General features: G+C 40.6%; 2 long non-coding RNA genes across 3 annotated transcripts in view; both read right to left on the reverse strand.

Moving 5' to 3' along the window:
- Positions 1-278: 278 nt before the first annotated feature.
- Positions 279-3,480, reverse strand: LOC115658083. Its single transcript, XR_004002147.1, has 3 exons — positions 3,444-3,480; positions 1,904-2,008; positions 279-810 (listed from the first exon to the last, which is right to left on the reverse strand). It is a non-coding gene; the product is annotated as an uncharacterized LOC115658083 (long non-coding RNA).
- A 36-nt stretch (positions 3,481-3,516) lies between these two features.
- The window catches only part of LOC115657503, a 130,432-nt gene continuing 111,926 nt past the window's right edge, over positions 3,517-22,022 (reverse strand). The window contains exons 3-5 of one of the 2 annotated variants that reach the window (XR_004001988.1): positions 20,007-20,130; positions 8,449-8,593; positions 3,517-3,555 (exon numbers count right to left, since the gene is read on the reverse strand). This is a non-coding gene — a long non-coding RNA (uncharacterized LOC115657503). The remainder of the gene's footprint in view (positions 3,556-8,448; positions 8,594-20,006; positions 20,131-22,022) is intronic. The other variant, XR_004001989.1, reaches the window with a different exon arrangement.

The following is a 22,022-nucleotide window of genomic DNA, read 5'->3' on the forward strand; positions in this document are numbered from 1 at the left end:
ACCTGTCCCCGTCGAACCTAGTTTAAAGCCCTCCTTACTAGGTTAGCCAGTCTGTGCGCAAATAAGGCCTTTCCCCGCTTCGAAAGGTGAACGCCATCTGTTCCTAGCAGTCTCTCCTCAAATAGCATCCCGTGGTCGAGGAAGCCAAAGCCCTCCTGGCGACACCATCTTCGCAGCCAGGCATTCACCTCCACGATGCATCTGTTTCTGCCCGGACCCCTACCTTCAACAGGAAGAATCGAAGAGAATACCACCTGCGCTCCAAACTCCTTAATTCTCAGGCTTAGTCCACATCATAAGTGACATGAGAAGTGAGGCTAGTGTCATGGCTTCAAAGCATAATTTTTTCCAGGAGACTAGACATCTGCTTTATTTGTTTAACTGCAGATGATTTTAGAGAAAAAAATTAAATAGGAGAGAGTGAACTGTGGGGAGAATTTTTTATTTTTTGTTAAATGTACAGGAAAGAGCTCTTTCCTAATGTTACTTTAACAATCATCATTTAAAGATCGTTGGTGCAAGCAGGAAGGTTCCTACTCAGGAGTATATTTGATTAGCATATTCACAAGAAGCAGCATGGTCCAGCTGGATAGGTTACAGGCCTGGGAATCAGGAGATCTAGGTTCCATTACTGGCTCCGTCATTGTCCTGATATGTGACCTAGGGCAAGTTATTTTTGCCTTTGCTTCCTTCCCATCCTTTGTCTGTTTAGACTGCAAGTTCGTCAGGGCAGAGACTGTTTCCCATGGTGTGTTTGTACAGTGCCTGGCATAGTGGGGCCACAGTCTCAGCTGGAGCCTCTAGCAGCTGCTGTAATAGAAAAGATTTTTAATAATTTCAGTTAGGGCCTCATCCTTTGCGGTGCTGAGCAGCCACATCTCCCATTCAAGTCAACTGGACTTCAGCACTCAGGATAAAGCCCTTGCTTATCAGAGCCAGATAATACAGTTATCAGAATACCTGAGCCGCTGGACTTTGTGTGCTCAGCATTAAGGGAAGATTTCTATGTAAGCTTCTACTTACAAATAAAAACAAAAGGGAAGAAACTGCAGACAGTTTAGTAAAGGGGGATTTTCTCAACTGTACTGCACTGGGTATTCCTTTGTGGCTTTCTCCCTTGCAATACACTTGTCAGTCAGAGATCTATTACACCACCATGCAATAGGAATGTTTTCCAAAGACACCATTCCACAAGTTTACATCATCCTGTACTAGAAGGCAAAAAATAAAGATAGCGTGCGGCTTTTCATTGGCATTATATTTTACAATTAAAGCGCGCGCACAGACACAAATACCGTGCAGGTGATAAAACTATCTGATGTATTGTAGCCCTATGCAATAAATGGATTTATCATGCACTTTTGACTGCCCTACTGCCCTTTATCCATTAATCTATTTCCCCATGGCTACTTCTAACATAACAATCCTGTGAGCAGCTTTAAATAGCTGCTATTTTTTAAAAATTAGACTGCCAGAGAAATGCTTCCAACCTGGGGAATTTTAACCTCATATTACATCTGCCTGGGGCCTAGGATAAGCAAAGTACAGAACAGACTTTTAAAAAAACCTGTTTAACCATATTTTTATGTGAGCAAAAAAATTGCACAAAATCCATCATGTCATGGGATATAAACTTGGCCAACATGCCATGGTTTTTGATTGATACAGTCTACTACCCCTTGGCAGAAAGTTACTCCTAAATTATCAGTCTTTTTGCTTTCCTGACCCATTGCAAGCAATTGCAGTGAAAATCATTTGACAGACAATAGCTTAAGCAATTTCTCCCAAATCAACAATATCATGGGTGGAATTCTGAGGCACATTTTCAGTCTGGCTTTAACCCTTTATAATGGGCATAAAGCTCAGACTGCAAACATAATTCTGGGTTCAAAATTGCACCCACCTTTATTTGTGTCAGCAGAAGTGGAGCCAGTAACTGAAAACACTGATCCATAGAGTCAGCTTTAGAAAGGTCTCCTCACAGCAGTTTGTAACTTCACAAACATCTCTAGCAAGAATTTAAAACATTGATTAGAAATACAAGCACCAACAGCAGTGAAATATGACAGAAGGATTAAGGAAGTTTCCTGGATTGAGCAATATTGCCCTCAATGGAAAAGCACAATATTTTTAATACTGGGGAAATAGTTGATTGTCACTGCCTTTCTACCCAATCAGTAAGGGCCAGATTTTCAAAAGAGCTCAATACCTAACAGCTCCCATTGTGACACTTATGGCCAAATTTTCAAGAGTTTGGCATGCTGAGTAAAAAAAGCAATTACCAAACTAGTACGTGGTCTTGTGTTACGGCTTGAGCTGGTCAAAAAAGTTTTGACAGAACTGTTTTCCATTGGAAATCAAAATGTTTTGAGGGAGTGTGTCAATTTAAATGAAATTTTCACCAGGAAAAAGTCAAATAGAATCATTTCATGTTAGTCATTTTATTTTGACTTTTATATTAAAATATTAGTTGTAATATTATATATAATGTCACATATATTTAATTTATACACACATAAGATTTATTATATTATAATGTTTCGACATCATCATGATTGAAACAAAACGTTTCGATGTTTCCAAATTGAAATTTTTCATGTAAAATTTTGAAATTTTGACTTTTTGTTCTGATGCAAAACAGAAATATATGTCAAAAGGTCAGAATTTTCTGCTTAATAGAAATTTGGTTTTCTGTTCAGCCTTAATTAGGCCTCTGCATGCATGTAAGGGATAAATTTTGCAACATTGAGACCTCTCTGTCACGATAAGCAGCTATGTGCTACATTATTACCTTCTGTGTTAAAATATCTAATGCCTTTTCCAGAACTACCACAGGTTATTCATTCAGCAACTTCACTTTAATTTTCATTTCACTTTATGGCAAAACAAAAACTGCATCTTATTGTAAGTAATATAATTTATTTATACTTGATATCATTTGAAAAAGTGATGACACTCTTAACAGCTCAAGCATGAAGCCTTCCCCCCTCCCAATTCTTCCAGATGAAGTGAGAAATGATTATCAAATAACACCCTAAGATTTAAATGCTAGCAAAAAATGATCTGTTTATTTTCTAATGCATATGAAATGCACCACACAGAGGTTCATCTGATCTTTATTTTTCATTGTCCTTTCAACATTTGGAGAATGTCTGTGGTGACAATGTCACACAGGCAATGAAATTTGTGCAATCAGTGCATCTTAGCTAGGTGCATAAAAGACTTTCTCCTATGCACTGGTTGTTCATTGCCAAGAATTTTACCAGTTAATGTTTTCAGCACTCATATTCTATTTATCCATCTTCTGACTCACTATTCTCCCTGACAAGGCCTTTCTTACACAATTCTTTCCCCCTGTACCATCTGAGCAGGGATGGTGTCCCTAGCCTCTGTTTGCCGGAAGCTGGGAATGGGCGACAGGGGATAGATCACTTGACGATTACCTTTTCTGTTCATTCCCTCTGGGGCACCTGGCATTGGCCACTGTCGGAAGACAGGATACTGGGCTAAATGGACCTTTGATCTGACACAGCATGGCCGTTCTTATATTCTTATCTACAAACAATAATACCTGTTAAAAATTCTAGTAAGTTTGTCTTTACTTATTCTATTCGCTTTTTAACGGTGTGCAGTTTGCCAGTATAAATATAACCCTAGTACGTTGGCCAATAACAAACCACATGGTCAAAAGAAGCTAAACATTTGGGGCTTGATTCTCATTTTTACTAAGGTCTGCTTACATTGCTTCAGAAGTGTAAAGGGAAATTAAAGTGGGTGAAATTCTCCCTATTTTAAAGGCTTATGTGGGACTTTTTTGGTGCATAGGCTTTAAACTGGCCCTCTGCACAGGGGCGAATTTCACTCTTTGGAAAAATACACTGCTCACATAAAACTAGAGTTCAACAGTTTGGGACCATTTTAAAGGCCTCAGAACAACCTGTCTTACATTCTTCTTCTCATCTCAAAGCATCTTTACAGACACGGGGAACAGTACAGTGTCGCCATTCATTCTTATCCATCTGTTTGTCTTGTACAGAGCCCCCACCATCACAATCTTTTCAATTGCAGCCAATCCCATACCCTAGTTTCATATCCTACTTACCTAACTTCGTCTTAAAATCGTTCCACTTCACACCTGCATCTTTTGAAGAACTCTCATCTCTACTGCCTCCAGCCTTCTAATATGTTTTTCATTTAATACAGATGCTTCCAGACCATAGAATAATTCTGCTAGTATATAGACTTGAAAAAATTTCACTTTTGCTCTCAAATGTAACTGTCACAGCCTGAATATCTGATCAATGTAACGTCAGCCTGGTCTGAAGCCTCTTTGCTCCTTGCCTAGTACTTCCTCTAAAATTGCCCTTAATCTGTTGACCACTACTTTCAATATGATTTTTCCCAGTACCAATAATAAGGTTATACCTCTATAATTATTCGGATCAGCAGGATCTCCTGTTTTCAGGATTGGTACTACTACTGCCTTTAGCCATTCATCTGGAACCTCCTCATGTTCCCATACTTTCTTATATACTTTTTCTAATGCTCTAATAGCACATGCCCCGCTAACTTTTAGCAGCTCACCGGTTACAATTCCTGCAGCTTTCCCATTTTTGAACTGGTTCACTGCTTTCCATTTCTTCTTCTGATGGTGGTTCAGTGCTGATATCCATGCTGTCTTGCAAGCTGTCCCATTCATCTAGAATGCTTGCATCTGGATTAACTAGAAGGTTCAGCACTTTGTCAAAATGCTCCTTCCACACTTCCAGCACCTCTTTGGCATCTGACGACGGTTCACCAGTAGCCTTGCATTGTTGGCCTGACTGTGTTCCCGTAGCCTTTTCATATTTTGTTTTTGTTGGTACCCCTCTTCCTTCCTGAGCTTTTGCTTGTCCAAGCTTTGTGATTTCTTCTTTGCTCTGCGCAACACTTTTACTACTTCTGCCTTTTCAGCAATTTTCTCATTTACACTTTTCCTGCAATGTTCTTGTTTTACTGCTTGTCCATCTTTTTCTTCTTTCCATACACCATCCAATAACTTCCACTGTATTTTCTATTGCTTCACTGAACCTGTATCCAATCTGTAGTGAGATTTCTTTGCCATTGCAAATTAATGGCCTGAAATGCCCTCCTAGCATTTCCTTGTATGCTTCCCTCACAGAGATATCCTTTAATTTAACAAGATCAAATCTGGATCCAGTTGGACCCATTTTTTTCTTGGACTTTTAACTTAAACTTAATCTTGTGATCAGTAGTTCATGACCACTGCCACCTCACTTCCATAAGCTCTAGCCTCCCACAATGACCTTCTATGCCTGTTGCTGATAATAACGTGGCCACTCTGGTTTTTGGTTTGACCATCTGGTCAATTCTATATAGCCAGGTGCATATCTTTGGGAGGAAACCAATACTGCCAGTAATGAGACTGTGCATCTCAAAGAAATTTCTTAACATTTCCCCATTACTGTTTGCCGTCCCAATGCCATGTGGTCCAGCACTATTCATTTGCTTACTATCTCCACTACCAAAATTGTGCATTCATATCTCCCATTATCAAAATCACATCATGATCAAGCATCTCATTTACCGTGCTCTTCATCAGTTGATAAAATCCATCCTTCTCCTCCTTTTCTGCTGTTTCTCTTGGTGCATAAGAGCGGACAACAGTTATGGAGACTTTATTGTAGGCAGCAGCAAACTTCGCTATGACAATCTACTCATACACTAGTTCCCAGCTGTTAACTAAGGTAACTGTTTCCTTGTCCACTACTCTAGCAGTGCTTTGCTTGTCCACTTGAATGTCGGGAATAAAGTTACGGATAACTTCCAACTGTAAACTTTTCTATAACCAACCAATGTGTCTCTTGTATGACAGAAATTTGTAACTTCTTTAATTCCTCTGCTGCTAGCTCAGAGCAAATAGATAAGTGTAATATGTTTAGCTGTTATCCAAAAGCTATGATCACTGCAGTTTGCTAGGCTTGGCAGGCCTGGGTCTAAGTCCATATAAGTCAGTCTGGTTTGCTGTACATTTTGGATGTAAAGGCTTCTTAGGCCAATCCAGCCTGTCCAGCTCACAGGACTGTCATGTCATAGCCTGCTGGCCTGCAGGGAACAGTATCAGCAGTTCTACTCTGGTTCTCTTGCCTTCCAAGGCTAATGAGCTGGGATTTGAAATCAGACAGATAGAATTAAGTGCTTTGCTGAAGAGGGATGGACAACAGAATTAGGCTCCAAGAAAGCAGGTCTCATTCTTGGAGGTATAACATCAAAAGCAATTAAAAATAAAAGCTCTAACATTATTTTAAGGAAACAAAAGAACTAATGGACACCTCTCCCTCTTTTACTCTTCATCATTTTTATGAAAAGGTTTCAGAGTCTGAAATTGATCCTTATGAATAGTGAAACAGCCAGTGTATTTGTTTTGTACTGGTGACCCCTTTCACATAATAAATCTCTAAGTGTGACACCCCTTATAAATTAAAAACACTTTTTAATATATTTAACAGCATTATAAGTGCTGGAAGCAAAGTGGGATTTGAGATGGAGGCTGACAGCTCGTCACCCCCGTGTAATAACCTCGTGACCCCCTTAGGGGTCCCAACTCCCAGTTTGAGAACCCCTGAGAAAAGTATTTAGAAGTTCCCTTGGCTTCACAGCTCATTAACTGGACTTATTCTTAAGCGGCATCACAGTGAGAGCACAGAATGTTTTGATGACTGTCAAATGATTGTCAACTCTTGAGGTTTTGTTCCAGCCAGCATAAATGAGTTGGTTTATTAATTATTATTATTATTTAATTCAAGCAGTAACAATGCCAGCACCACACACAAAGAGGCATCTACATATTACTGTGGCACAACTACTGTAGGCTAACTACATACCGTAATCATTTCACTTCAAAAAAAATCTCTAATGAAGTGCTACTATTTTTTTTTTCCTAACAATGAATTGGAAATTTCAGAGTAACTGGAAGGGGGGAATGCCACTTATCTTATTAGATTTTATGTTTGCTTTACTTCACGCATAGCTCAAATTGGGATGTGACACTACAGCTTTTGTTACAAACGTGCCAGGCAGAATTCTTACACGAGAGAATCTTTTTCCTTACAGAAAGATTGTTCATAAGCAAGAAGACGTCAGTGAGATGTTCACTGTAGGTCGACCATGTCATGAGGCTCTACACATATGTAACATCAGCAAGTTCTAAGAGGCAGTGTTGCCTAATGGATAAAGCATTAGACTGGAACTCAGCAGACCTCAGTTCTATTCTTTGGCTTTTGGACTAGTCACTGCCTCGCTCTGTGCCTCAGTTTCCCCAGATGTAAAATGGGGATGAAGATACTGACTTCCTTAGTAAAGCGCTTGGAGATTGAATGATGAAAAGCACTATGTAAAAATTAGATATTATTGTAAGAAGACATACAGCAGAATTTTCCTTTTGCTGCAGCTTTAATAATTTCCAGGTCCAAGTAAACTTTGACTAAGGCTATGTCTACACTATGTCGGCATAACTTATCTCACTCAGGAGTGTGAATAAGCCACTCCCTGAGAGACGTAAGTGACACAGACATAAGGGCGGGTGTGGTCTGGCTATGTTGACAGAAGGGCTTCTCATGCTGACCTAGCTGCTGCCACTCGCGGGGGCTGGAGTAACTAAGCTGACCAGAGAGCTCTCCCTCATCAACTTAGAGCATCTGCATTAGCAGCATCAGTACAGCTGCACTGCTGTAAGCTCTGTAGTACAGCCGTAGCCGTAGGCTCACAAATGCTTTATTTCACTGCCCAGCTGCAGTAAAATCACCTTGTATCCCCACCTTGCTGGAAGCAAAATGCTACCTTACTTTCTGTCCAAAGTAATCACATGTCTGGACCAGTGGGGAAAACATTCGTGGTGCCTTACCTGCGGATAGGCAATGCAAATGTAAAGACAATGCATTTTAACGTGCTACTAGCACAATGCGGTATTTGTTTTTATGTTCAATGGTACCCAGCTCATATTTGTAACAAAGTTGTCTATTACCTGTAAGCAGAGAATCCTTGCAGTGCCGGGCATTTACGTTGACTGAGCATAATTCTTGTAGAGTACAGAGAAGAATGCTGAAGTTCTGCTAATAAAATAGGGTTAGACGTGTCCCTCTGTGTGCTTGCCTGAATACACTTCCCACAAGACAGTGCCTCACGTAGACATTTTACCTGTTGGCAGCGGGTGTTAATTCCACGACACAGCATTAACCTTTATGATGACCTCTTGATGGCCATGAATATAGCGCTTTATGAAAGTAGATATGAACAAATGACAAGCCAGTTTAGACTCCAAGATTGTTCCCTTACTCTTCTATTGTCTTGCTATTTCCTTATCCAACCCTCAAAAGCTTGGATATCTGTAATGCAAACCATAACCTGGAAAAGCCATAGTTCTTAGATTTAGAAATGTCCTAAACTTACCAGGTCCTTGTCACATAGTATTACAGAAGTCTGAGCGACTGGCAACATCCTCTAGATGTCTTAGGAGTTTTAACACTTCTCCTTCAAAGAGTCCCAATAACTTATGCGCCATAGTGCTCCAGGGTTCTTTCTTGAACTGTGATTCCTAGAAAAACATGATACTGCTTTTGGTCACAACGTCTTTTTTTGATATTTAAGACTGACACTGGCTGCAATTACCCTTTCCACGAGATTCTGCCCCAGAGATGCGCAGCCTCTCAAATTTCTGACAGCCCTGCCACAAACCTGACTTTGTTCTTTTAACCAACTGTTCTCAGTGGCATCTCATTAAAGGGATATTTTGAGTGAAAGCAATCCTGCCAAATACCTTTCTGCTCACAAACTAGTCTGTAGTTCCATTTCCAGCTCCCACTGTTGAATGACTTGTAGATTCAGAGGTAATCTAATTAGCAAGCAGAGCAATTAATATCACAGTCATCCATGTTAGCTTCCTGAAATAAAGGGTTAAACATTTTCCAGGAATGTAGGTAATCTACACAGTATATTAACATCACCTTATATTCATGCCGCCCTTTCATACTAAAGGCTCTTAAAGCATTTTACAGACTGTGGGCTGTATCCATTCACATGGCATTCCCTAGGAACTCAGTGGGATTTTTGTATCAACAATTGTCGCAAGATATCTCTTTGAGAGAAACAACCCATCCACCAATGCAATGTAGGCATCTCTGAGGTGGGATGTGACAGCTGTTTAACAGAGTACAGCAACACTAAACAACAGTGTGAGCCAGGAGTAGAGCTGGAGAATTTGGACCCAGGTTGTGGGTTGGTTATATATGAGGTTCCAGTCTGGTGAAGTTTCTGACACCTACAGACTAAGAAGTACCTTTCCACTTGAGAAGAACCAGAGAAAGTTACAGGGTCTGCCCGTGTCCAAAAGATTCAATATCCTGTTTGTATTCTTGATACCAAATCTTATTTCTTCTCTGTTGTGACATGCTATAATACAGTCAGAGGTCTTCACTACAGGGAGATTGCAGTGAGTGAGCAGAGAGATCGTGTGTGTGAGCAGAGACTGAAAGATCAGATCTCAAGAAATTCAGTTAGAAGAAGAAAAGAAATCTTTAAAAAGAGGAATCATTAGCCCTGTTCGTTTGCCAAACTGCTGGCCCCAGTTTACTGCTGCCTTCTCATTTAAACATTGTTGTATGCACTGTTGTGGCCATGTTAATCCCAGCATATTAGAGAGCAAGGTGGGTAATAGCTTTTAGCTGGCTCTATAAAAAATATATTACCTCATTCACCTTGTTTCTCATTTAAATGTTTGTCCAATGACTGTAAAGGTGTTAGCTGCCCACTTGGCCTTGAATGGTCTCTTGCAACATGGATTAATTCCTTATCTGTTCCACCTTGTATTGAGCTGTGACACTCTTTTCCTAGACCTGAAGAAGAGCTCTGTGTAAGCTTGCAAGTGTCTCTTATTGGACCCATTTTTGTCGGTGAAAGATATTACAGATCTGGGTTTGGTCTCTGCAAACCCCAAAAGCTTGAAGTAGTTAAGATCCAAGATTTTGGTTTGGACTCATCTGCTTGAATTTAGAAGTACCAAGTTTGGAAATACTGCAACTGTGAGGGATACAGGAAGAGGACAAGAGCCAAGCCATTTCTGTGACAATTATTCTAACTCTAGTATTAGCACAATCCTGGTTTATTTCAGAATTGGGACAGAATTGCTGCCTTCTCCCTCCTAATTCCAAACCCAGATCTGCATCCAAATTTTACCAATACCCCACTATCCTTGTTTTTTATAAAGAGCTGAATGAAATCCCAGATCTGAACACCCTCAGATGTTGAGGTGTCTGAAATCCAGATAAATTCTGAATCTTAGGTCTTCCAATTTTTCTAACAGTTTAGATGGAAGTGGACAATTATAGATTTTATGGGTCCCTTTGGAAAGGTTCAAAGAGTCTGAGGTTATGTTTGAAAATCTGTTTGCAAACAGCAAAAATGACTTAAATTGCCTCTACTGTACACAGAAATAATAGGTTGCAGCAGAGTTAAGCTACCAGGAGTTTTACAAGTGACATTAGCAGAAAAATAATGGAAAGTGCTCAAAATGTTGGTGCATCCCTGTAGCTAAGAGTGCAGTATATGTCTATTGTTACTTATGTGTACTAACTACAGTGAAAGGAAAAGGGCAAAAATAAATAAAAAAGAGGTGACAAAAAAATCCACTCAATGCAACTCCTCATCCTCCTAAATTGTGGGAAGTAGTTTTTATTTGTGTGTCAAGGTGGCTAATGCTACAGAACATTCAGTATGTTGATAATTTTACAGCAGATGGAGTTCTAACATTACGTCTTCTGGTGAATTATTTCCTGATGCTACCCGACGGTGTGATCCATACATGTATCACACATTTGTGACACATGCGATGTGTGATACATACACACAAACACATACATCATCTACCTACACATGCGTACATAAAAGTACATTATTTAGGCTGAAAAGTCAATCACTCAAAAGTTGGAAAATGCCCAGATTACCCTTGTCCATGTAACCTTAATTCTGACCGCTGAAGCATCCATCCTGTGCATGAAATTAGGCAGGATTCTCTGGCAATAATGCATAATTAAAGACTGTATCATGCTCACAACAGGATCGAATTAACAATGCACCCACATTTCCTAGCTTTTGAGCATGTGGCTTTTCAACCTAAATAACCTTCTTGTAATATAGTTTTATTTTGTATGACATTAACCTAGTTATTTTTTTAAAAGGAAGAATGTATAAAAAAATGTATTATGTGCAATTGGAACAACTCTCTCCTACACTGTGCATCATCATGGTCTGGACTCTGAACCTTGAGCACAGCTGCTACCACTTGAGCTACAGAACCAACTACATGAGCTGGGGAAGGAGGAGATAAAGGGCTGTGGGGCCATGGCCATCGTGTGCTGAGTCTGGAGAGAGTCACAGGTAGCTCAGTCCAGCTCTCTCTCTGCTGTCCCCAGGAGTCTGGAGGAAACTCCTGCCCTAGGTGTTCCCCCCCAGAAGGGAGGACAGATCACCAGGCCACATCTTGAAAATGGTGGGAGAGGAGGCCGCAGAGCTCTTTTCCCTCATACTATCACTCCCTCTCCTTCCATCCCTCACCTCCACTGCTACAGCAGCTCTGGCAATTCCCAGTACAGCGTGTGCTACTGCTGCAGTAGGTCTTGGAACATAACTGACTCTCTAAAATATTCATGGTTAAGACGATCAGATGTCCCGATTTTATGGGTACAGTCCTGATTCTGGGGTCTTTTTCTTATATAGGCTCCTATTACCTCCCACCCCCTGTCCCGATTTTTCACATTTGCTGTCTGGTCACCCTATACATGGTTCTGTTATTAGTTTGGCAAGTGGACAATTTTTTCTTGAGGAAACAAGCAAGAGAAGGGAAGTGGTGATCTTCAAAAGTTTATAACTCAGCCAAACCTCAACAGAATTTCACAAGACAAGTGAAAGGCATGGCTTACCTTATAGCTTCGGCCCTGCCATATTTCAAACACCTTCTGCATACAACAGAGGTGTTAAAGCTTCTCAAATAAAGAGTGTGTGTGACCATACACATATGTACGTCGCAAGTGCATTATATAATGTATATATTAGATACATAGTCTTTCTCTTACCGACCCCCCCCAGATATTTTTTATACAAAGTATTAATTCCATCTATGCATCTTTCAATTCAACAGGAAAAGCTAAAGTGATCAAATACATTTTGTGCGTGAAAGAGATGTTGGTTTATACTGACAAAAAGAAAAAATGGTCAAAGGAACGTGCCCAAAACAATACTATTAAAATAACAGTTATAATAATAGCATCCGGCAATTGTAGAGCTTCTTCCCTCTGACAACCTCAAAGCACTTTACAAACACGAATGAACGGAGCTGCACAACATCCCCTGAGGTAAAGTCACACAGAGAGGTTAAGTGACCTGCCCCAGGCCGGACCAACAGGCCCCTGGCTAAGCTGGGAACAGACTGCTTCTGGCTTATAACGCTATGCTGTAACCATTACCAATGCTTCCTCTCAAAACAGTGCTAAGTGGATGGAATGGGAAGAGATGCATTTCCTTTATTAAAATATCCACTATTTTGTTACATCTGGTCCAAAAACCCACAAACTTTTCTTTTACACATTTTCTTTCTTTTTTTTTTTTTCCCTAAATTAGCTTCGTCTAGCACTGGATTGAGGCATAGGGTCAAATAAACTTGGGCCTGGTATTCCAGCTAAGAAAAGGTACCAACAATAGAAATATATTTCAAATGGTCTTATGCACACAGAAATAAAAAGGAGATACACAATAGCTTCTTTATTTTTCCCAGTGCATTTCAATTCCTGCATCCTAAAAGCCTCATAAAACCTATCCCTGGATCAAGCACAATAGAAACGCAGATTTGCTAACTAGTGATCCAGTTAAAAAAAAAATCAAACTGCATGATACTTGGTCTCAGAATTCCCTTTTAAACTGCAAGTATATATTACATTTAGTTCGTGATCCATTCAAAATGCCCGTCTTTAAACAGGATCGCTTTTTATTATTATTATTCTCTCTCTCTTTGGTTATATAAGACTTTACTGCTGTCTTTACTATGATAACACTCCAACAGTCCAAAAAATACATTTCAGGTGTTCACATGAAGGAGGTTGTGTGAGTTTAACCTTCGTCGGGATCCTTGTGAGCTTTTTGTATTTAATACTTGTTTTATCTGAAGCCTGTGGAGGTTCTAAAATATTAGAAGACGCACTTTCTGAGAACTACCTTTCTAGTAGCCTGAAGATATAGCCTTGATGTTGGGCAACAAAGTTATTCTCTGTAATCCTCTTGATGTTGTAAATGAAAAAGAGGATGGAGCTAACATCATCTGAACTTTGGGCAAACCATTTGCTCAAAAGCACCATCAAAGAACCATACCCTGCCAAAAAAAGAAAAAGAAAAAGAAAAAAACCCAAACCCTGAAGCATACACAAAATGAAATTGGTGCAAATTAACTTCATTGTATTTGGAGATCCATACAAAACAAAACCCACCACAGTCTATAAAGGAAAGTCAGAAAAGACAGGGATTGAAGTTGTAGCTTCACAGTGGCCATCTTTTAACAGCTTTCCTTCTTGGATGCTTTAACCTACAAAAAAAATAAACTTCCCATTGTTATGCCCCTATTCAACCTTCATTCGAAGTCATTCACTATGCATTAATTACCACTTTCTTCAATGCATCGGGAAGCTCCCAAACATGTTCCTGTTTTCAAAGAGGCACACTTCCATGCCTCAGCTTTTTATATGCAGAGCCTGGTGAAATATTCCTCCGCAGACTTTGAGATTATCCTAATTTTTGCATACTGTAACTGTTCATAAAGGGGAAAAAAAGACAAAAGGCTGATTTCATGCTTCCAGGACAGTTGTTTGCATCTCTTTCATTTTTCTTTCCAGCTGTGACTGGAAGCAGAAGGTTCTTTAGCAGGTGTCCTGTCTGCCCTATGGTAATTTTTAACTTTCCTTCACTTTCTTTTATGTCTGTCACATTTGCAGAGACTTTTTCTTCTTCCCCTCAGTGCCTCAGTGTTGGATTTTTCCCTTTTTTCAAACTAAATATCTGGATTTTCCCTATTATGTCATTCGGTTAGCAGTAATTTTGATTATGGGGAAACGAGCACACTAAGAGAGATGTGTTCACAAGCCACATCATATATATTATTTCCTTTATTCACTCTTTGGGCTCTGGTTACTAAATACCTACATGAAACTAACACAGTCTGTAACGTGTGTGTCAACAGGAGTAAAGATGCAACTGACAGCATGGAAGGCCGTATCAGTGCCAAGATACATCATCCATACCCAAATTTTAAATTAATTGCTCCACACTACTAACCATATTATTTACTTTACACCTCATTGACTCCATTGGGTTACTGATGTGCATAAAGTTAAGCAAACGTAAATCTTTGCAGGATTGGGACTCATAACTGTGCATCTAGGGAAACAGTTAGGAATTAAATGATCCTAAATGTGTATATATTTGGGGCAAAACAAATCTTTTAAAGAACACCACCATATAGATTTCATTTTCATTAACAAAGCCTCTACATATTAGCAAGCAATGTAGAAAGAAAAATACATACGGGGTTTTATTTATTTATTTATTTAAAGACATGTTGAATTACAACAGAAAGAACAAAGGATTGCCTCGAGACAATTTTGTTCTAGGTTATTATTTAGGTGGGAGTGAGACGTCTTAAGTTTCAGCTAGATCAATCTTTACAAATCTGAACATTCTGCATGTTTTCTACTGTAGTTTATACATTTTTTATTGAAGCCAAAAAGAATAATATCCATTCAATGTTAATTTCTACCTCCCGCCCCAAAATCTTTGCATCTTGATTCTAACCTGACCTCCTCGCTAATTAGTTTCTAACAGGCTTATTTTGAGCATTGGTAAGCTAAATCTAGACAGACTGTTTGAAATACAGAAAGATAGTTATTGATTTTATTAAATTTAAGAGGTCACTGGGGATCTCTATAGCTTTACAGTCACGGCAATTTGAATAATCACAGCTTTTACAACTAAACATCACAGTGTAAACGCCCCCAGACCCATCCTTTACAAAAAGGCCTGATTTGCTGAAAATTACACAGGTGATTTTGATGGATTCTGACACACTTTAATCATTTTTAGAAATGTGCAAATATTGTACCAAAGCTGATACTGCTCGAGTTGCTAAATGCATTACAAGAATAATCTACCTCTTATTTAAGCAATTGCAGGGTGAGTAACCCTGAAAAGGAGCATACCTAGATTTTTTTTTTTAAATCAGTTTTCCTCACTCTAATGCAAAAACAAGGTCTGCACATGGTATATTCTCTCTAAAATGCAGGATAGCTTATTTGAAAAGGTAAGTGGTTTATGCCACTTCTCTCATTTCTTTTAATGGCTAAAAGTGAAAGGACCTGCAAGTAAATTGTGACAATCTTTACAGTATGTTTTTTTGGACTCCATGTGAAGCTTCTTCCCGTGTTGGGTTTTCTTTCTCCAATTAACTTCGCACCTCATTTCCCGCAATGAGAACTGTATCTAATTAAAAACAATCTGGAAGGCCTGTGACATAAGAACACTGTTTTATAGAAAGGTGTCTTGCTACTCCAAAACATAGGCCTTATTAATTCAATGCATATGATCTTAGGGCAAGAAAGAGTGACGTGATTTTTAAGACTGACATTGTGCCAGTCAGTTCCATATTAACAATCATTCAGGCATCGAACTATTTACTATTGCTCCTTTTAAAAATGATTCCAAGTTCAGAAATATGCAGTTGGCCTGTAGGGCAAAACAAGGTCCTACCTCTGTATTCAAAGAAATAATGTTGGATGCCATGGTCTTTATTCCTTCCCGTTCTGCACATTTAAGGTAAAATTTTCAAGAGTATCTAAGTGACTTAGAAGCCAAAGGGCTTGTTTGCATGGTACCATAGTCCACACTACAGGGATGTGATTTGTAGAGCTCCCTAATGTTTGTGCTAATGAATAGAGATACCTTTTAGTTCACACTAGCAGGCTCCACAAGGAGCAGTTAGCACACTTTAGAGTGCTCTACAAATCACACCCCCATAAACCGATCACTGTGGTGCCGTGTAGACAAGCTCTACTCCCATTGACTTTCAATGAGATTTAGGCTTATAAGTGCCTAAGTTATTATCGAAAATGGGATGTAGCCTCTTAAGTCATTTAGGTGTTCTTAAAAATTTTACAGAGTCATTTTAGGGGTCAATGTTGTGGGATCCACCACTCAGGATCTAACTTTCAAGCATATCTAAACTCCTGTCCACTGCCTGGTTTCTCATGCTTCAAATGTGCACATTGGCTCCTATGCAAAAAGCTTTACCAAAATAAAGACTTCATGTATTATTTGAGAATTACTTACACTCTCATGGCCAAATTGTTAATGGTCCTCCACCTTGTCTCAAAGGCTCAATCCTGCCATCTGATCCACAGAGGCAAATGTAGATCCTTACATGGAATCCCACTGAAGACACCCAGGGCTCATGGGCACAGGGGTCTTGTACACAAGCATGAAGTCATTGGGACTACTCCCTTGAGTAAAGTTAAGCATGCAGGTAGGTGTTTGCAGAATCAGGATCTAACTTTATATCTACTGCTTCTAGGCTACATAATATATACATATTACAATGTTATTTCCATTTTTAAAAATAACAGATGGGGCAATCTTTTTGTTCTGTGTTTGTACAGCCCCTAGCACAATGGGGTCCCTGTCCATTGTTAGGGCTCCTAGGTGGTCAATAATACAAATAACAAACAATTAGTGTTATTATTTCCTAATGGTGCCACACACACACACACACACACACACACACACACACACACACACACACACACACACACACACACACACAGTGTTGCTCTTTGTGTATAGAAAAACAGAACATTATTTCCTATTAACTCTGTCAATTTTATTGCTCGATATTAAAGCATCACATGGTGCAATCAAGAGATTGCACAAGAACCTCAGCTTCCATTTTTTAAAAAATGCAAGTTTCTAGCGCTCATGTTTGAAAATGCTAAGTGGGTGCTCCTTACAAGCCATAGGCCACAGAGCCAAGAGGGCCACCCAGGCCCTGTCCTGACCACTTTTTGACTGGGCCAGATCTCTTTCATGAGGAAGGAGGCGGGGCCAAACATAAGTGAGGGTGTTGTCACCTGGCACACAGAGTCACAGCATGCAAATCGGAGTGGCACTGCTATCTCATGTACCAAGTTACAACCTCTCTCACTCAAATTTGGAGGGGGTGGGTGTAGGGGCTTATTGGCCAGAGGGGTCAGACTGCTGATTGGTGAGGAAGGGATGGTGCCCCTGCTACAGGCTCAGAAACCAGAAGGCAAAAAAAACTACACAAAATGTTGGGGGGAGGGGTAATCTTGTTATTTTTAAGCCTATTTCATGATCTAAGGGAGCCCCCAACTCATGATTTTTCAATGCCTGAGGCAGGCAACAGTGTGCTAAGTACACATAGTGTGCTCAGAAGAGACTGAAAAAAACCCTCAGTGTTCATCCGGTGCGCCAGGAAGCCCAGTGATTTCAATTGACCAGCCATATGGCTATGGTTGAGTGTGAGCATAAATGTTTGCAGGCTTGTAACAGGGTGCTGGTCTAAATGGCACTGAACCAGCCCCTGTTAGCTCAGAACCTGCTAGCGCAGCTCCCATCAAGGGGAACTGATGGGGTGTGGCTCTTTAAAGGAGCCTAAGAGTAATCACCTGTGAGCCTGCTGGGGAGAAGACCTATAAAGCTAGCAGGAAGTAGAAAGTGGGGGGAACAGGAAGAGTAAGGTGTGAGGAACTGCTGCTGCTCCTAGTTAGCAACAGAAACTAGCTGTCCTCTAGGTGCCTACCTAACTCCTATTGAATTGTACAGAGTTGTATATAGATGGTGGTAGGAACAAACACAGGGAAATAAAAGGACATTGGGTTTTGCAAAGTAAGAGGTCTCCAGCTGCTTTGTACCACGAGCGATGAATCGCACATCTACAAGGCTCCAGACCACAAGATTTTAGGAGTAACAACAATACACTGCAGCTGAGAATTTCAAAGCCAGTGTAGAGGACCTGAATGCCCAGTTCATTTTAAATTTCAGCCAGCGGATTTCCCTGAAAGTCTGTACCAAAGGCCCAGAACCTTATGTCCTAAATACTTTTGAGGATTTAGGCCGTAGTGCTTGTGTCCTTGAGTGTAAGTGCATCTTCAGGAACAGTTTATACTGTTATTTTCTCCCACCAAACAAAACAAGAACATGTTCCTACTCTCCACACAAAGACCACATTTTTAAAAAACAGGATGGAAAAAAAACCCTTCTTACAAGAAACAAGGCACCACATACAGACAAAAGGTCTTATGGCAGCCTTTTGCAATTATTTTCTTACTTCCTATTATTGCGCACTAATGTATACTTTCCCAAATTATAGAGAGCTGCAGAATACACTCCAGGCTGCATGGAAAAAGCTGCTTTCATGATGAGCAACAAAAGGCCCTATTAAAACTTAACATTTAACTAATCTGAAGAAAATAATCTATATATGGTTTATGGTGTGGTGGGTAACAGCTTGTGCTGTTTTCGCTGTACTGTTGAAGAATTAAGTATCAGAGGGGTTGCCGTGTTAGTCTGGATCTGTAAAAGCAGCAAAGAATCCTGTGGCACCTTATAGACTAACAGACTTTTTGGAGCATGAGCCTTCGTGGGTGAATACCCACTTCGTCAGATGCATTTAGTGGAAATTTCCAGGGGCAGGTATATATATATATATATATATAAATTTCCACTAAATGCATCTGACGAAGTGGGTATTCACCCACGAAGGCTCATGCTCCAAAACGTCTGTTAGTCTATAAGGTGCCACAGGATTCTTTGTCGAAGAATTGTTTCTCCTGTTGCAGAGACAGAGGTAATAATTAGGGAATGTTGTGGATGTACCTGTATGTTGGTTACAAATAAATTACAGAAAAATATATACTGAAAGGGAAATCCTATACCCAGCGCACAGCCCCAGTAACTACTGTGTGCTGGAGGGCTTCTGGCTAGCAATCCTTTCCCCACTAGGGTGACCAGACAGCAAGTATGAAAAATCGGGACGGGGGTCGGGGCTAATAGGAGCCTATATAAGAAAAAGACCCCAAAATTGGGACTGTCTCTATAAAATTGGGACATCTGGTCACCCTGTTTCCCCACAGGCTGCTATGTGCCCAGGACTACAGTGACCCCCCACATTGGGAGGGAACGGCCCACATATCTGCCATTATGAAAGCAACAGCAGCTTGTATAGGGTATTAGACACATGGTGGCACAAACTCTTAAGCTGTACAGTTCATTTTGACTAATCTTGTCAGAAATGACCATGTTTAATGAAAAGTCTTTTTCGACAGATCACAGGGCGAATTGCTCAAATTACCAGACAGAATTTTGACACACAAGGAGTGAGTTGTGTTTGCAGCTTCTTAGAATAATAAAATTTGCAACTTCCACCTTAAACCTCCTAGCTATTTGTCACCCTTTGGAAAATGGCAGACAAAAGGGATTTGACATCTGACCTTTTAACCTCTCCTACAGCCCTTTACACTCTCGCAGCATTAAACTCTGCAATCTTTAGGGGACAGTGTTTCTTTGCTACTTCCTCCCAAACTCTCTGGTGTTTGTTTTGCCGAGGCCATTATAGTTATGCTGCTGTTGTATATGCAGAGAAAAACACAAGCGCCTGCATGCACACACACCGGAGATTCAATACACTGCAGCTAGTGGTTAACCATACAGTCAATATTAAGAGTACTGATGTAGTATATCAGCGGTATATTTATATGAATACACATTCAAGGGGAATTGTTCAGTATAGTCTAGTGGGTAGAGCATTAGACTGGAAACCAGGAAACCTGGGTTCTGTTCCAACTTTGCCACAGACCTTTCATTTCATTTCTCTGTGTCACCCGTTGCCTGTTTTCCCTACTTACATTGCAAGCTTTTGGGGGCCCCCTCTTGGCACTCCTGTACTCAGGGACGTTACAAAGCTCCACATACAGCCATGCCGAGTCAGTTGTCTTAAGCAGGAACACTTACCAGTCACAACTCAAGTCTCTGAAGGTGCGTGGAACAAAAAAATGGAAAATGGGGCCAATTAGAGTGAGTTGAAAGGGGCTTACAGGATCCCTGGTTGGGAATATACTAATAGCAGGATAACATGAGGATAGGGGATTTTTCCCTTAATGCAAAATCCCCAGGTCTAAGCTCCCCATAAAAGTAATATGCAACAGTTGTGACAGATATGGGAATTTCCTGCAAGATCTTACTGTAAATTTATGTATCACAGTGGGCCAGGGATTGTATTTCCATGGGGGAGAGCAATCACACTCCTCCAGGAACTAAGAACCGTGGGGGATGATTAGGCAAATTCACTCAAGTAGTAACACCTCTAGAGAGGTACCAGGCTCGCATATACTGGTTCAAACTGGATTCTCCAGAGACCAATAGACGAAGATAGGACTTTTGAATAAATAGCCTGAGTTGACACTGATTCAGGCCCTTCTTTCTGATTCAGCAAACAGACAGGATCTTCTGCCTAAGTGAGGGCCCAATCCTTAGGGAAGGGTTGGAAGGACTGACACCTGCCAAAGCCTGGGGTTGGAGTTGGGGGGGGCTCTGGTTTTTAGCATGCATGTAGGTTATTTTATTGTTTTTAATATGTTTTTTCTGTAATACTTTTACCGTGAGAATAAATGTGCCTGCTTAGAAAAAGCTGTGTGGTACTTACAAGTTATAACGGTGGGCAATTACAAATGTTCCTAGCCTCTGAGGAGAAAGCAAAGAGCAGACACAGACCTTTTGAGGCAGTCTGGCTTCCTGGAGCACTCACAGTGTAGACAGGGAAACGTGTAGCCTGGAAAAACCCCAGTCAGGATGGAGAGGGATGCAGGTCTCTGCCCAAGAGAGGTGACAGCTGAGGAGCTGGCAACCTAGAGTGGGAGCCCTTGCTGGACCACAGATGGGGAATACAGGTGCATTTGACCTGAACTGTAACTATAGTAACAATAACAACTATGCAATTTCAAATAAATGTGTTTGTTTTGTGGTTCAGGTAAACCTAGCAACAACTGTGATGACGACGACATTAGGAAATCTGAGAACAATATATGATCAGTATAGTACAAAGACCTCAATATCTAACTTTTTTACACTGTAGAAATAAACAGTTTTTCTTCCCAATGCCTTTGGCATGCAATTCTCTGTGTAAAAATGTTACTTTCATGAAAGGTCTGTTATGTACCATGGACTTTCACTTCATCTTCTTTTACCCTTCTTTCTCTTCCTTGTATATCTATATATAAGCACAGCACGGCTAAAGAATATGCTGTACTGGGACTCAAAAGGACCCCCCAGAGGTGAATCTATACCTCTGAACTGTAGGGAAACTTCAGGTCTGCATTTTATGTCCATCACTTTAATCTCATCATCTTCAAACTAGGAAACAGTATCTCTAATAGCAAAAAGAGCCAAATCCTCTTTCTTACAAACTGCCTCAGAAAACACACTACTTGTCTAAATTCCATATCACCCTCAAGGCAAGCAAGCAACTTAAATTATACACATCTGGGCCTAAAGATAGTTGCCATCTTTACTAAAAGTGATAGATGAAATTCAGAGAATGGAACAGAAAATTCAGAGCTCAACAATATCTTGTTCTCTAGGTGTGGTTCAGGGCCGCTCGGGGGGAGCAAGTGGGGCAATTGGCCCTGGGCCCCTCAGGGCCCCAGGAGAGTTTTTCGGTGCCTCTAGAGCAGGGTCCTTCACTCACTCCAGGGGCCCCAGAAAACTTTTGCGGGGCCTGGGCCCCTGGAGCTTCTTCCACTCCAGGTCTTCGGCGGCAATTTGGTGGCGGGGGGGTCCTTCTGCCCCGAGACTCGCCGCCATAGTGCCCTGAAGACCCGCGGCGGGGGGTCCTTCCGTCCCGAGACCTGCCGCCAAAGTGCCAG

Source organism: Gopherus evgoodei, chromosome 9 (assembly GCF_007399415.2).
Source record: "Gopherus evgoodei ecotype Sinaloan lineage chromosome 9, rGopEvg1_v1.p, whole genome shotgun sequence".
In the NCBI taxonomy this organism is placed as follows: domain Eukaryota; kingdom Metazoa; phylum Chordata; order Testudines; family Testudinidae; genus Gopherus; species Gopherus evgoodei.